The following is a 14,878-nucleotide window of genomic DNA, read 5'->3' as shown; positions in this document are numbered from 1 at the left end:
TCATATTTATGTGCTCAAAATCCAATTTCACTAATTTCTCTTAATATCCACCCTGGAGGATTCATACCCAACTGTTATTTCCAGAGAGAGAGACAAAGGTGAGAAAAGGTCAGGGGGAAATTGCACTTAATGTTTGATTTGATTTCTTTGGATAGAGATGCATGTACTGCTATACAAATTTCGCACACACACACACACACACACACGACACATGAAGCAACATGCGTGCCTTACGTTGCTTTCTGTTTACCTTCACAGCAACCTTTGAGATGTGTGAGTTTAAGCCGATGCAACACCCTTTGACAACAAAGACGCAGCACACTGGGTTAAAGTGGATTGAAATCAGACATGTCATATTTTAGGAGAGAATGCATACAAGTAGGGCATTAGTCCAATTCTTTTGTACCAAGCATTTCAAAGTTGAGACCCAGTGGGTGGGGCGAAAATAAATCAAGCCCTCCTATGGCGAGAATGTACACGGACTCCAGCATTTCCAATCTGACCCTATCTTTTGCTCTCCGGATTGTCAGCTGCTTCGGGGGTTGTCTGATATATGCCTCCTTTTCTCACTTCTAAGACTTTTTAGCTGGGAGTGTGTTTGAAAACACTTCAGAAAAAGGATGGAAAACACAGTGTCTACTTTGAAACGCATTCCTTTGTTAAATCTCTCTCCCAGGAGGACCAGGCTCCTAACACCTGAGGGCAGCCGATGACTGACTCTGCTCTCCCTGGTGACCTCACACGCTCCTGGCAGCTCCAGCACAGAGCTCTCGTTCTCACCCAGCTATTATAACAAAGTTGTACAAGAAAAGAAAAAAACAAATCCTTCGTCCCATCCTTAATTGGGCACTCTTGAGAAAGGAGACGCTGGGAAATGTTTCTAGACATCTGACTCTTATAAGGAATTCTACATATTATCCAAGGGTAGATATGAAAAGTCTTTTCTTGACAAATCATCCCAGCGTTTAAAAACATTTGCCTCCAGAAACGTATCTGGGTATTTTCTCTTAGATGACATTCCTCAATGATAACCTCATTGTGAACAAGGTTGTAATGTGTGGCGATGTTTACAGACGGTAACAGAGCTTCCAGTAAAAAGTGTTCTATTAGTAAGCCCTCATGGTGTCTCCGCTCAGCAGACACAGAAAAGGAGGCTGATTTCCCTCCCTACATTTTATTATAAAAACTTTCAAAGATACAGAAAAATGGAAAGAACTGTAGAGAGAACTCGTAATGCCCACACTGAGACTGTGCACCTGGCATTCCGCTTGGCCTGCTTCCTCCCAGCCTCTCCTCTCTCCATCTGTCCAGTCATCCATCAGTCCTTCTTGGTCTTTTGCTGTCAGGAGCCTAACTGGAGCTGTGGGTGGCTCTCTCTCAGGGAGGGGACGTGATAATACATCTCCATCGGGCCTGTCCGAAGAGTAAGGGGAGGATACACACCCTGGCTGCTGGAAGAAGGCACTGTAGTCTCCCAGCAGCAGAAGAGCAGACCCTTCAAGGATTGGATGCTCCTCCCTGTCTTGACACTGGCCTTTTCCTCATAAGGCTCCTCCACCAAGATTTGTACCCAGCTTACAATACTGCAATATAGATCTTATCATCCAGCCAGAAAGAAACCAGGTATGCACTTGGTCCTAGGCAGACATCGCTTTAGAACCTCTACGCTCTGTAAAAACGGGCCTCTTTTATATACATGGAACATACATCAAGTGTACAAATCTTCTTTTTTTTTTTTTTTTTTTAGGTGTAAAAAAATAAAGAGGCTGGAGTGCAGTGGTGTGATCTCGGCTCACTGCAACCTCCTGTTCCCGGGTTCAAGCAATTCTCCTGCCTCAGTCTCGTGAGTAGCTGAGATTACAGGAGCCCACCACCATGCCTGGCTAATTTTTTGTTGTATTTTTAGTAGAGATGGGGTTTCACCATGCTGACCAGGCTGGTCTCGAACTCCTGACCTCAAGTGATCCACCTGCCTCGGCCTCCCAAAGTGCTGGGATTACAGGCATGAACCTCTGTACCTGGCCAACTGTACAAATCATAAGTGTTCAACTGAACAAATCCCTACATCTGCATGCATTCACAGAGGTACCACTCGGTTCCAGAGAGAGCAGAGGTTTCCAGCCCCTGGGCATGGACTGGTGCTGGTCCACGGCCTGTTAGGAACCAGACTGCACAGCAGGAGGTGAGCGGTGGGCGAGCAAGCGTTTCTATCTGAGCTCCGCCTGCTGTTAGATCAGCAGTGGCATTAGATTCTCACAGGAGTGCGAACCCTATTGTGAACTGCATGCTCCATAATTCTTTGCTGTGAGGTGCTCCTGTGTACTGTGGCTTGCTATCAGCAACCCTGGTCTCTACCTACTAGATGCCAGTGGAACCCTCCCAAGTTGTAACAACCAGTAATATCTCCAGGCGTTGCCAGTTGTCCCCAAGAGAAATGGACCCCAGTTGAGAACCACTGATGTAAGCAATATGAAAAACAGGAAAAGTCAAAGATCCATGCATTATCTCCCTGACATTCACTCCATGTGTGTGGTTTACCATCCGGGACTCCAGTGGGTCCTTATGAGAATCTAATGCCTGATGATCTGAGGTGGAAGTTTCATCCCAAAGCCATCCCCCCACCTCCGCCTCAGCCTGTGGAAAAATTTTCTTCCACAAAACCAGGCCCTGGTGCCAGAAAGGAACACTGAGATATAGGACATTTCCAGCACCCGGATATAGGACATTCACCCCCGAGGGGAATCACAAATCCACCTCCCGAGACCCTGAGTTTGTTTTGCCTGTTCTCCAAGGTCACGTAGGTGGAATCAAATACTCTGTACTCCTCTGGGTCTTCTCCAGCACTGCCTGCTAGGTTCATCCACATTGTTGCTTGTATTAGCAGCCCAGTCTTTTAAATAAGGAAATATTAAAACTCAAAATAAAGAAGACTAACAGAATTCTGATTCTCCCAATGGTGTCTACTCGGGTGCTGTATTAGTCTGTTTTCATGCTGCTGATAAAAACATACTAGAGACTGGGCAATTTACCAAAGAAAAATATTTAATGGACTCATAGTTCCATGTGGCTGGGGAGGCCTCCCATCATGGCGGAAGGCAAGGAGGGGCAAGTCATGTCTTACATGGATGGCAGCAGGCAAAGAGAGACCTTGTGCAGGGAAACTCCAGTTTTTAAAACCATCAGATCTCGTGAGACTTATTCACTCTCATGAGAACAGCATGGGAAAGACCCACACCCATGATTCGATTACCTCCCACCAGGTTCCTCCCATGACATGTGGGAATTGTGGGAGCTACAATTCAGGGTGAGATTTGGGTGGGGACACAGCCAAACTATATCAGGTGCCCTTTTCCAATGTCAAATTTTTTCTTTTCAAATAAAAGTAGGCATTTGTTGGCACCCCAAGCCTGTGCTTTCTCTACCTTCAGAGAGGGAGACCGGTCTCCAAAGCCCAGGATGGTAAACCACAGATATGGAGTGAATGTCATTCAGATAATGCATGGATCTTTGACTGTTCTGGTTTTTCATCTTTGTTTATGTCAGTGGTTCTCAACTGGGGTCCATTTCTTCTCCCGGGGACAACGGGCAATATCCGGAGATATTACTGGCTGTTATATCTTGGGAGGATTTCACTGGCATCTAATAGGTAGAGACCAGGTTTGCTGACAGCATGCCTCGGTACACAGGAGCACCCCCACAGCAAACAATTATGATGCCAAATGTTAGAATGGTGCAAAATATTGAGAAACCTGGCTTATGCCTTTTATCCATCTCTAATGGATCTCTTTGAACCTCCATCTCTTTGAGCTTGATGTGCACTGAACTCTGGCTCAAGCCCTGGTCTACCCCGGAAAGCCTCCTCTGAAGGTCGATTGGTGGCTCCTAGCCCCTCCCAATGGCTGAGACAATAAGACCCTTGTTTACCACGGCCAAGATGCTAAATCAGTAGTTCTCAACCCTTGATGTTCATTAGAACCACCAGGAAGGGGGCCCAGCATCTGAGATTGGTAAAAGTTCTCTGGGTGACTCTAGCGAGGCTGGGGTCGAAAACCAAATCTCTGGCCCTTGCTACTCTAGGTGTGGTTGAAAGTGTGGCAGCCCCACCACCTTGTTACAAATGCAGAATTTCATCCCCCAACACATGCGTGCACTTACGGAACCAGAAGCTGCATTTTCACTCACACGCCCGTCAAACATGGGAGACTCCACCCTGGATGATGTATCCCTGCCCCTCTCCAGCCTCACCCTCAGCCCCCTTCCAGCCTGTTCCAGCCTCAGCCATCCTCCCTGGGGCTTCAGTGTCATCTTCCCAGAGGTGCTGGCATATCACCCCCACCTGCCCCCACCTCATTGCTCTGTTCACGCCATAGCTCATGTCACTGTCTGAAATTACACTTTTTTTTTTGTTTTTGAGACGGAGTCTCACTCTGTCACCCAGGCTGGAGTGTAGTGGTGTTATCTCGGCTCACTGCAAGCTCCGCCTCCCAGGTTCAAGTGATTCTTCTGCCTCAGCCTCCCGAGTAGCTGGGACTACAGGCACGTGCCACCACACCCAGTTAATTTTTGTCTTTTTAGTAGAGATGGGGTTTCACCATGTTGGCCAGGCTGGTCTCGAACTCCTGACCTCGAGTGATCTGCCCACCTTGGCCTCCCAGAGTGTTGGGATTACAGGCGTGAGCCACCACGCCCGGCCTGAAATTACATTTTTGTTAGTTTGCATGTTTGCTTTCTGTTCTCCATCTCCTCCCAGGTAGCCTTCACCATGGCAGAGACTTTGCTTGTCTTAGGAGTTGTATTCCTAGCATGAGGAATAATGCTGTTGTTTAATTTCTGAATAAATGCTGCTGCAACTCTTAACAACATTTAACAACTGATATCCTGAGTTAGTCTGTGTGCTTTTTCTTCTTACCGACCTCCTCTCCCCAACTGGATTGGGCTCTTACCTCCAGGAAGCATCTTTCTATTGATGGGCGTTGCTCTTGAGTGCCTGGCCTGGAGGCTTCCTGTAGGCAGTAGGTGCACAGATTGTTTGGATGGATGGTGAGCAAGAGTTTTTTGATTCAGATCATTTTTTAAATAGTAAATACATTCAATGACCAATTTTCCACGGTGAGGGAGAGCGTGTGCTGGGACTGAAAGCCACATGTCACCACCAGTCCTGTTCGAATACTGGTCGTCAGCGCTGTGAACTAAAGCAGAACTAATACTTCTACATTTCACTCTTCTCCTGACCCCACCCGCCAAGATAAAGATGGAAAGACCCTGGCATTGTCCAGTGGGAGGGAAAAATCAAGCTCCACAGAACTTTTCTAAATTGGATTAGCATCTCCTGCCCTCATGTGCTTCTTTATTCAGGGAATTTCCGAGTCAATGTTGCAGACGTGAACGTGGCAGGGGATTGCACGCTTTCGGGATGGAAGTATTTGGGCTTCCTAAGCGCGTCCACGAGAAGAGACCAATTATCTCACGTTTCTTCTTATTTTATCTTAGGCTCTAAACATAGCACACAGGATATCATCGTGGATATCTAGGGATCCCTTTCTTCAGATGATTATAAAGACTCAACTGAAATTGTTGTTACCCTCATTTCGCGGGGAGGAAAACAGAACTGTGAAGACTACCTGTTGCTGCTGATCAGCCAACTGACGCCAGGTGGTGGGTCTAGCCCAGGAGGCACGGCGACTCCATGGGTCTCTAGCTATGGGGCCACCCCCACGGATCACACGGTTTCCAGACACTGGGTCTGTAGCTGTGGGGCCACCCCCACGGATCACACGGTTTCCAGACCCTTAAGCGTGCGTTCCATTCCCCACCTTACAGCCCATCTCTCATCTCATCAATACTTGGAGGAACTGAGGAAAAAATTGGTGTGAGAAGTCCAGAGAAGGAATCTCAACTTTCCACTCTTTGCTCGATCTTCGGATTATGTCTCTGAACAACCTGAGCCTTAAACAAGGGTTTAAAATAGCAGAAAGGCAGATGGTAAATGCAACCCCGCCCAATAGGTGTCATTCAAAACAAAAATGCTGGGGGTGGGAGTTTTGCGTGTGAAAAAGCCATCCAGGGTGGTGGCCATTCAAGGAACCCCTCCAGAGGGAGGAAGCGGGTGAGAAACTTGGTGAAAAGTGTTTGGGGGTGGGGGAATAAAGAGGCCTTAAAAGGGAAGCTGAAGGCTTTGCTGCCTGGCGGTGGCGGTGAGCAGCGGCTCCCTCCTGCCGGGGGACTTGATGAATAGCGCTGCAGCGTCAAGCTGGGCCCAGGCTCGCGGGCTGGGAGGCCAGGCTAAGGCAGTGCACGCGGGGCTCAGCCATTCTAAACGCAAATGAAGGGGAACCCTTTCCACCCAGGCCCAAAGGGGGAGGATTAGAACAGGGAGTTCAAAGCTCTCAAATGGCTTGTTCGTTCTTTCTTTTTTCCTCCCCCCCTTTATTTTTTAAAGGGGCCAGAAATATGGCTGGTGATTATCCCAAGTTATTGCTACAAAGAATTTTGAAATTAAAAGATAAGCACGCCGAGGAAGCTCAGTAATTTTCATAAAAGGGGACTTAAAACAGATGTGCCCTCTTTAATCGAAGCAAGCTTGAAAAAATAGGAATGCATTTTTAACATAGCAGGGGGAAAATCACATGGCTTCGCATTTGTCCCCTGAGTATTGCTGCGTGTGAATATCTGTGGGCACGGCGAGATGGTACTAACGCGCTCAGGCAGCCGCAAATGGCAGGTGAACGTGCTTTCATCTTCCTGGCCCTGGGGTAAATGACCAGCCTCTGTGCTCCAGACCTTTTGCTAACTAATTTAATTTTTTTTTGAATTCGTTCAACAATCTGCCATCCAGAATGTGACGATGGCATAAAGCAACAGACCATTATTTGCAAGGAAAGCCCAGATTTTGTCAACAACGTAACCCTTTTCTTCCTCTTCGCAGGAGACGGTTTTTCCACGTTTTCTTTTTGACAGTTTGCACAAAGCAAATTCACTCTTAAACAAGGTTGGTTTGTTTTTATTTCAGATTGTCGACATGTCAGCCATTCAGCTTTAGCCCCAACTCATCTGTTCACCAGATGAGGGTAGCTGTGTGTCAATTCTTACCAAAACCAGAGTGTCACTTCTCCTCCTTTCCTGCATGGTGAGAAGGAGACAAAAGTGCTTGGTCTGAGATTCTCTGAGAAGAGAAACCAAAGACCGTCAGACCAGCAACAGTGCCTTTAACCAGTGAAACCAAAGACTGTCAGACCAGCAACTGTGCTTTTAACCAGTGAAAAAAAGACCGTCACACCAGCAACAGCGCCTTTAACCAGTGAAAAAAAGACGGTCAGACCAGCAACAGCACCTTTAACCAGTGAGATAGGCAAATGTTTAAGCATATTTAGGAGTAGCAGGGCACGAAAGGCAGCAGTTGGTTCATTCTCTGTCATCGTTTAGCTGAGCATGTATCCGAAGCTGTTTCCCAGGTGATGCAGACTATTGGTGGATACTTTTGGTGGTTGTTACTTTAAATGTTTCCTTTTTATTTTCCATAAAAACCATTTAGCTCATCTTTCTCATGGAAAGCAGGTAAATAAAACCCCAACTCCATGCCTTGGCTATAGTAGATAATAAATATCGGCTGATTTTATTGCTTGAATTCTTTTAGAATTATTTATTTATTTATTTATTTATTTTTTTGAGATGGAGTGTTGCTGTGTCACCCAGGCGAGAGTGCAGCGGCACGATCTCTGCTCACTGCAACCTCCTCCTTCCGGGTTCAAGAAATTCTGTTTCAGGCTCCCAAGTAGCTGGGATGACAGATGCATGCCACCATGCTCAGCTAATTTTTGTGTTTTTAGTAGAGACCGAGTTTCACCATGTTGGCCAGGCTGGCCTGGAATTCCTGACCTCAGGTAATCCACCTGCCTCAGCCTCCCAAAGTGCTGAGATTACAGGAATGAGCCACCCGACCCAGCTTCTTTTCCTCTTTTAACTTGGAAATTAGGCTATTCAAATCCATTTCCACTAGACCTCATAATGAGACATTTTACAATCTTGGGTTTGTGGAGACTTTCTTTGAATCACTTCCTTTCTTCACCTCTTCATCCACACTTCACCTCAAACTGAGCTAAAGAAACAGCAATGGTCAAAGGGAATGTAACCTTAGCTGGGATGCTTCAGGTCTGTGTTTATTTTGGTTTTACATGCATTAATTTATTCTTTGGGCATCTAAATTTTTCAATTATTTATTTTAACATTTAAGTAATTCTCCTTAAATAGGTACTACATTGACAAGATAGCACATTTAAAATGTAACAATTTTACCCCAGAACAGTAACAGCTTATGGACTGCCATTCTCATCAGTGGCTAGGCCACATTCTGGAGATTATTTTCGTGCATATAAGAAGATATCTCTGGGCCAGGCGCGGTGGCTCATGCCTGTAATCCCACCACTTTGGGAGGCTGAGGTGGGTGGATCATTTGAGGTCAGGAGTTTGAGACCAGCCTGGCCAACATGGTGAAACCCTGACTCTACTAAAAAGACAAAAATTAGCCTGGTATGGTGGCATGTGCCTGTAATCCCAGCTACTTGGGAGGCTGAGGCAGGAGAATCACTTGAACCTGGGAGATGGAGGTTGCAGTAAGTCGAGATAACACCACTGCACTCCAGCCTGGGTGACAGAGTGAGACTCTGAAAAAGAAAAGAAGATATGTCTGTCTGTCTGTCTGCATATATATCCTTTAAAAAATTACTCCAATAGTGGCACACTCTGGCACATATACTTTAACCCTAACTTTGCTCTGCATTAAAAAAAATTTTATTTCTATAAGTTATTGGGGGACAGGTGGTATTTCGTTACACAAGTAAGTTCTTTAGTGATCTGTGAGATCTTGGTGCACCCATCACCCAAGCAACATACACGGAATCTGATCTGTAGTCTTTTTTCCCTCACTGCATTTTTATCATGCCACACTCTGAAATTATAATTTTTAGGAATTGTTTTGAGCATGTTTTACATTTCTCTATCACTTTATTGCATAGGTGATAGAGAAATTAACGCTCATTGTAAAAAGTGTGAACAATATACAGGGTGTAAACCCTGGAGGCCTCCCTGCTCTCTCCCTTCCATCCCCACAGCAGGTCTTCTTCCCGAGGGGCTGGTGGCAACGCCCTGCTGTTTATCCATATCCACCCCTGCGCCTTTTCCTCTCCATGTACCTGGATTTGTGTGAATGCAGCCATAGAGAGCGATCATCTATGATTTTTATTTTCTCAGGCAACGATTTGTTCTATGGATCGTTTCTTGGTGGTGCAGGTGGATCTCACTCCATCTTTTTTTTTTTTACTTTTATTTTAGGTTCAGGTCGCTAGGCCTCTTTCTGGAGATTAGTGTACAGGTTTGTTATAGTGGTAAACTGATGTCACAGAGGTTTGTTTATTTCATCACCCAGACACTAAGCGTAGTACCCTACCCAGTAGTTATTTTTTTTGTTTCTCTCCCTCCTCCCACCCTTCACCCTCAGGCAGGCCCTGGTGTCTGTTGTTCCCCTCTTTGTGTCCATGAGTTCTCATCATTTACCTCGCACTTATAAATGAGAACACGTGGTATTTGGTTTTCTGTTCCTGCGTGAGTTTGCTTAGGTTGATGGCCTCCAGCTCCATTAATGTTCCTGCAAAGGACATGATCTCAATCCTTTTTTGGCAGCATAGTATTCCACAGTGTATGCATACTGCATTTTCTTTATCCAGTCTACCATTGATGGGCATTTGGGTTGATTCCATATCTTTGCCATTGTGACTCTCACTCCATCTTCCTAACGCCGCAGTGTATTTAGCTGTGGGAGACTGTTCTGTTTGTGGACTTGCAAACCAGCATCTGATATTCCCAAGGCAATTACCAAGAGTCACCTGAGTCCAGCTCCTTCCTAATCATGGTTTGTATGTGTTTATGTTTGATCTTTCCTGTTGGATTCATAGTTAACCATTTTCCTTTTATTCAGTTTGTCTAAAATGTAGTAGCAAAAGAGAACCAGGCATTTCTCTTGGTATTAAGAGTGAATCATTATAGCTGCTATTTATTAAGCAATTATGATGTTCTGGGATATTTAGCTACCTCCTCTTGGTTCCTCACCATAAACCTTCATGATAATATTAATGTTCCCATTTTATAGAGGCGGGGGCTGATATGACACATGATTAAGCAACTATCCTGTGCTGACCCAGCTAGTGACTGGTCTTGAGTTCAGGCATCTCTGACATTCCTGTCCAGGCTTTCTTCACCGTTATCCAGTGACTCTTAAAATTTTCAGGAAAGAATGTTACTCCATGTCCTTGGGTCGAGTCTTTAGTATTTTAACTCTCACAGTTGAAATACATCTCTTTGTTTGAAAGTTTTTCCTGATATGTAACATAAGGCTCCCTGCATCCAGCTGAACTTTTCTCAACAGGGAGAAGGCTCAGCTGAGCATATGACATCATCACAGCCATCACTGTCCATCATGACACCTAGGGTCTTGTATGTTCCCTTATCTGCTACGTGACATACTTGGACTTACTGCAATTTGATGAACTTCCGGATGGAAGCCATCCCGATGGCTAACACATGCAGGCTACTGAAAAGGGAAAGAGGGTCCCTCCCGCGTTTTGGGTGGGAGAGGTACTCACTGAACCCAGGCCACAGCGTTATCCCAGGATGCCTGGCAAGTGGCTAGGAGGAAGTTAAAGTGGCAAACCACGTGCAAGACATCACTGGAGAGTGGATGACTAAGGCTGGATTTGGGGGCTGGATCCCTGGGTTCTATTTGGGCAAAGGACTTCCAGTCTCTAAGCTGTTTCTCTTACTGCCTTAGAGGCAGTAGAAGGAATTTATGAAGCAGCCAGGTGTAGTGAGCTTTTACATACTAAGAGGCTCATCAATATATTCAACTTTATAGCTTACATTTCATGAAAATTGATAAATTTTAATATTTTTAAAGTGATGGGGTCCTGACTTAGAGATGGTTTCATGCACAAGTCCCACATTACAGCCTCCTCCCTCTCTGGGGACGTGTGAAATGGGTCATGGACGGGGTGACTCAGTGTGGTCAGGACCAGTCAGGGTGGAAACAGAGGGTCGAAGAAATAAAAATGTCAATCAAGGACTAGATTCTATCCTATGCCTCAAATTCAGCAAGTTCAGAAACATGGCCCTACGTTTACTCCTGTCCAAACCAAGTCCTGTGTAGGTGAAATGCATGAAAGGGCAGAAGGCACCAGTCACTGGACTCCGCCTGAACTGTGTATGATGTCATCCTTCATCCAAATCTATGTATGTGAGGCACCTTTGATTGTGTTTTAGGCAGTGTGTGTGCTCAAGATCTCCAATTCTCAGAGAAAAAGTAAGTGTATTTGCAATTCCTTTACCTGAATGCAAGCTCAAAAACTGTGTGTTTTTGACCTCTGGAACCCAGTGGCTAGGGCTAAGCTGGACCCACAGCGTGGGCTCAGGAGAACTTGGTAAGACACGTGCAGGTTAGCTTCCTCCATGGAAAGAGTTTCATCTCTTGCTTTCTGATGTCGTGGGTTGACTTTGGTAACTACCGACTTCTCAGAAGGAATGCGATGCTTAGAAATGATGGTTTTTATTTGGAGGGGGTGAGGATGCTCCTTTCTGTTGAGATGGCCATAAAGTAAATGCTATAAAGATTGTGTCTTCTCTCAGATTTCCAGGGACCATTGGCTAGTTGGCTTTGGTGCTTTGACTATGTCACTAAAGTGACTCATGATCTATTCATGAAGTTCAGCAAGTTGAATAATGATAAAGCACAGTTACTATGTGCTTTAACATTCCCAAGGCAATTACCAAGAGTCACCTGAGTCCAGCTCCTTCCTAATCATGGTTTGTATGTGTATATGTGTGTGCATATCCCCCATTTAATCCACACCATGAACAAGGCACCATTACCACCCCATTTTATAGAAAGGCATAACCTGCCCAAGAAAGATAGGGAGAACTTGACCCCAACAGTCCGGCACCTCCGTGCACATCTAACCACATCTAACTACAGAACCCTGTAGCAGAGATACAGCACCATTTGTCTCCACTGTTGAAAATTGTATCATAAAATATCAAAGAAGGAATAAATAAATGGATGTTTATGGACAGGAGGGCTCAATATTGTAAAGATATCAGTTATTCTAGACTTGATCTATATATTTAATGCAATACTAATCAAAATCCCAGCAAGTTATCTTGTGACTATCAACAGACTGATTCTAAATTTTTATATGGAAACAGCAAAGACCCAGAACAATCAACCCAATCAATATTGAAGGAGAAAAACAAAGTGAGAGGACTGACACTACCCAACCTGAAGACTTACTACAAAGCTACAGTAATCAAGGCTGTGCAGCATTGGTGAAAGAACAGACAAACAGATCAATGGAATAGGATAGAGAGTGCAGAAATCGGCCCACATAATTATAGTTGACTGATCTTTGACAAAGGAGCAAAAGCAGTGCAATGGAACAAGATCATCTTTTCAACAGATGGTGCTGAAACAACGGGCCATCCACTGCAAAAAATGAAGCCAGCTACAGACCTTACACCCTTAATTCAGCACGGATCACAGACATTTATAAACATAAAATACAAAGCTGTAAAACACTCGGAAGAAAAACCAAGAGGAAACTTAGATGGCCATGGGTTTGCTGATGACTTTCATATATAACACCAAAGGTGCAATCCATGAAATAAATAATTGATAAGCTGAATTTACTAAAATTAAATTTCTAGGCCAGGTGCAGTGGCTCATGCCTATAATCTCAGTACGCTGGGAGGCTGAAGAGGGCAGATCATTTGAGGTCAGGAGCTTGAGACTAGCCTGGCCAACATGGTGAAAATCCATCTCTACTAAAAATACAAAAATCTGCTGGGTACGGTGGCGGGTGCCTGTAATCGTAGCTACTCAGGAGGCTGAGGCAGGAGAATCACTTGAACCCGGGAAGCAGATGTTGCAGTGAGATGAGATCCCACCCCTGCACTCCAGCCTCGGTAACAGAATGAGACCCCATCTCAAAAAGCATAATAAATTAAATTAAATTTCTGCCTTGCAAAAATAATGTCAAGAGAATAAATAGATATGCCACAGACTAGGAGAAAATATTTGCAGAAGAAACATTTGATAAAGAATGTTATCCAAAATATATAAAGAACTCTTAAAATTCAACAATAAAAAATGAATAACCCAATTTTAAAATAGAAAAAAAAAAGTCCTGAATAGATAGCTCACCAAAGAAGATAGGCAGATGCTAAATAAGCATCTGAAAAGATGCTCCACATCATGTGTCATTAGGGAACTGCAAAGTACAACAACAATGAGATAGTACACATCTATGATTAGAAAATGGCACAAATCCAGAACACTCACAATGCAACGTGCTTGCAAAGGCATGGAGCTCTCATTCATTGCAAGGGCATGGAGCTCTCATTCATTGCATGTCTTTTCACCTGGGAAGGCTATCATGCTCCTTGGTATTTACCCAAATAAACTAAAGACTTATGTGCACACAGATGTTTATAACAGCTTGATTCACAACTGCCAAAACTTGAAAGCCACCAAGACATCCTTCAGTAAGTGAATGAATAAACTGTGCTACGTTGAAATGATGGAATATGATTTCGTGCTAAAAAGAAATGAGCTATCATGTTGTGAAAAGATGTGGAAGAAACTTACATGCATAGTCCTAAGTAAAAGAGGTCAATCTGAAAAGGCTATGTGCTATATGATTCCAACTATATGACACTCTGGAGAAGGTAAAACTATGGAGATAGTAAAACATTCAGTGGCTGCCAGAGGTTGCAGGGAAGGGAAAGATGGATGGGTGGAGTACAGAAAGTTTTTAGGGCAGTGAGAGTACTCTGTATGACAATAGAATGGCAGATACATGTCATTCAACACTTGTCAAAACCCATAGGATGTGCATCACCAAGAATGAACCCTAATGTGAACTACGGACGGTGGGTGACAATGATGTGTCAGTGTAGGGTCAGTGATCGTAACAAATGGACCGCTCTGGTGTAGAATGTTGATAGTGTGTCTGTGGATAGAGGGTACATGGGATGTGTCTGTACTTTCTGCTCAATGTTACTGGGAACCCAAAACTGCCCTAAAAAGTAAAGCCAAAGAAGAAGAAGAAGAAAGAAGAAAGAAGAAGAAGAAGAAACAAGAAGAAGAAGAAGAAGAAGAAGAAGAAGAAGAAGAAGAAGAAGAAGAAGAAGAAGAAGAAGAAGAAGAAGAAGGAGGAGGAGGAGGAGGAGGAGGAGGAGGAGGAGGAGGAGGAGGAGGAGGAGGAGGAGGAGGAGGAGGAGGAGGAGGAGGAGGAGAGGAAGAAGGAGGAGGAAGAGGAAGAGGTAGGAGGAAGAAGAAGAAGGAAGAAGGAAGGGAGGAGGAAGAAGGAAGAAGGAGGAGGAGGAAAGAAGGGAAAAGAAGCAGGAAAGAAGGAGGAAAGAGGGAAGAAAGAAGGTAGAAGGAAGAAGGAAGAAAGAAGAAAAGAAAGAAGAAAGAGGAGAGGAGGAGGAGGAGGATGAAGGAGAATGGGAAGGGGAAGGGGGAGGAGAAAGACAAGGGGGAGGAGGAGGAGAAGGAAGAAGAAGAAGGAGAAGGAGAAGGAGGAGAAGGAAAGGAAGGGAAAGAAGAAGAAGGAGGAGGAGAAAAAAGGAGGAGGGGCAAGAGAAGGAGGAGGAAGAAGGGGAGGAGCAGGAGGGGAAGGAGGAGGGGGAGGAGGGGAAAAGCGGGTGGAGCAGGGAGAAGAACAAAAATAACAGTTTATTGCAGATTTCAAAAATCTCAACAAAGGCTTCAGAATCTGCCATGTCTGAATTTAAATGAGGCGCTCCCTGACACTTTGTCTCCACGTATCTTTATTAG

This window comes from Papio anubis, chromosome 9 (assembly GCF_008728515.1).
Source record: "Papio anubis isolate 15944 chromosome 9, Panubis1.0, whole genome shotgun sequence".
NCBI lineage: Eukaryota > Metazoa > Chordata > Mammalia > Primates > Cercopithecidae > Papio > Papio anubis.
The sequence above is the reverse complement of the archived record's forward strand: the minus strand, read 5'-3'. Positions refer to the sequence as shown.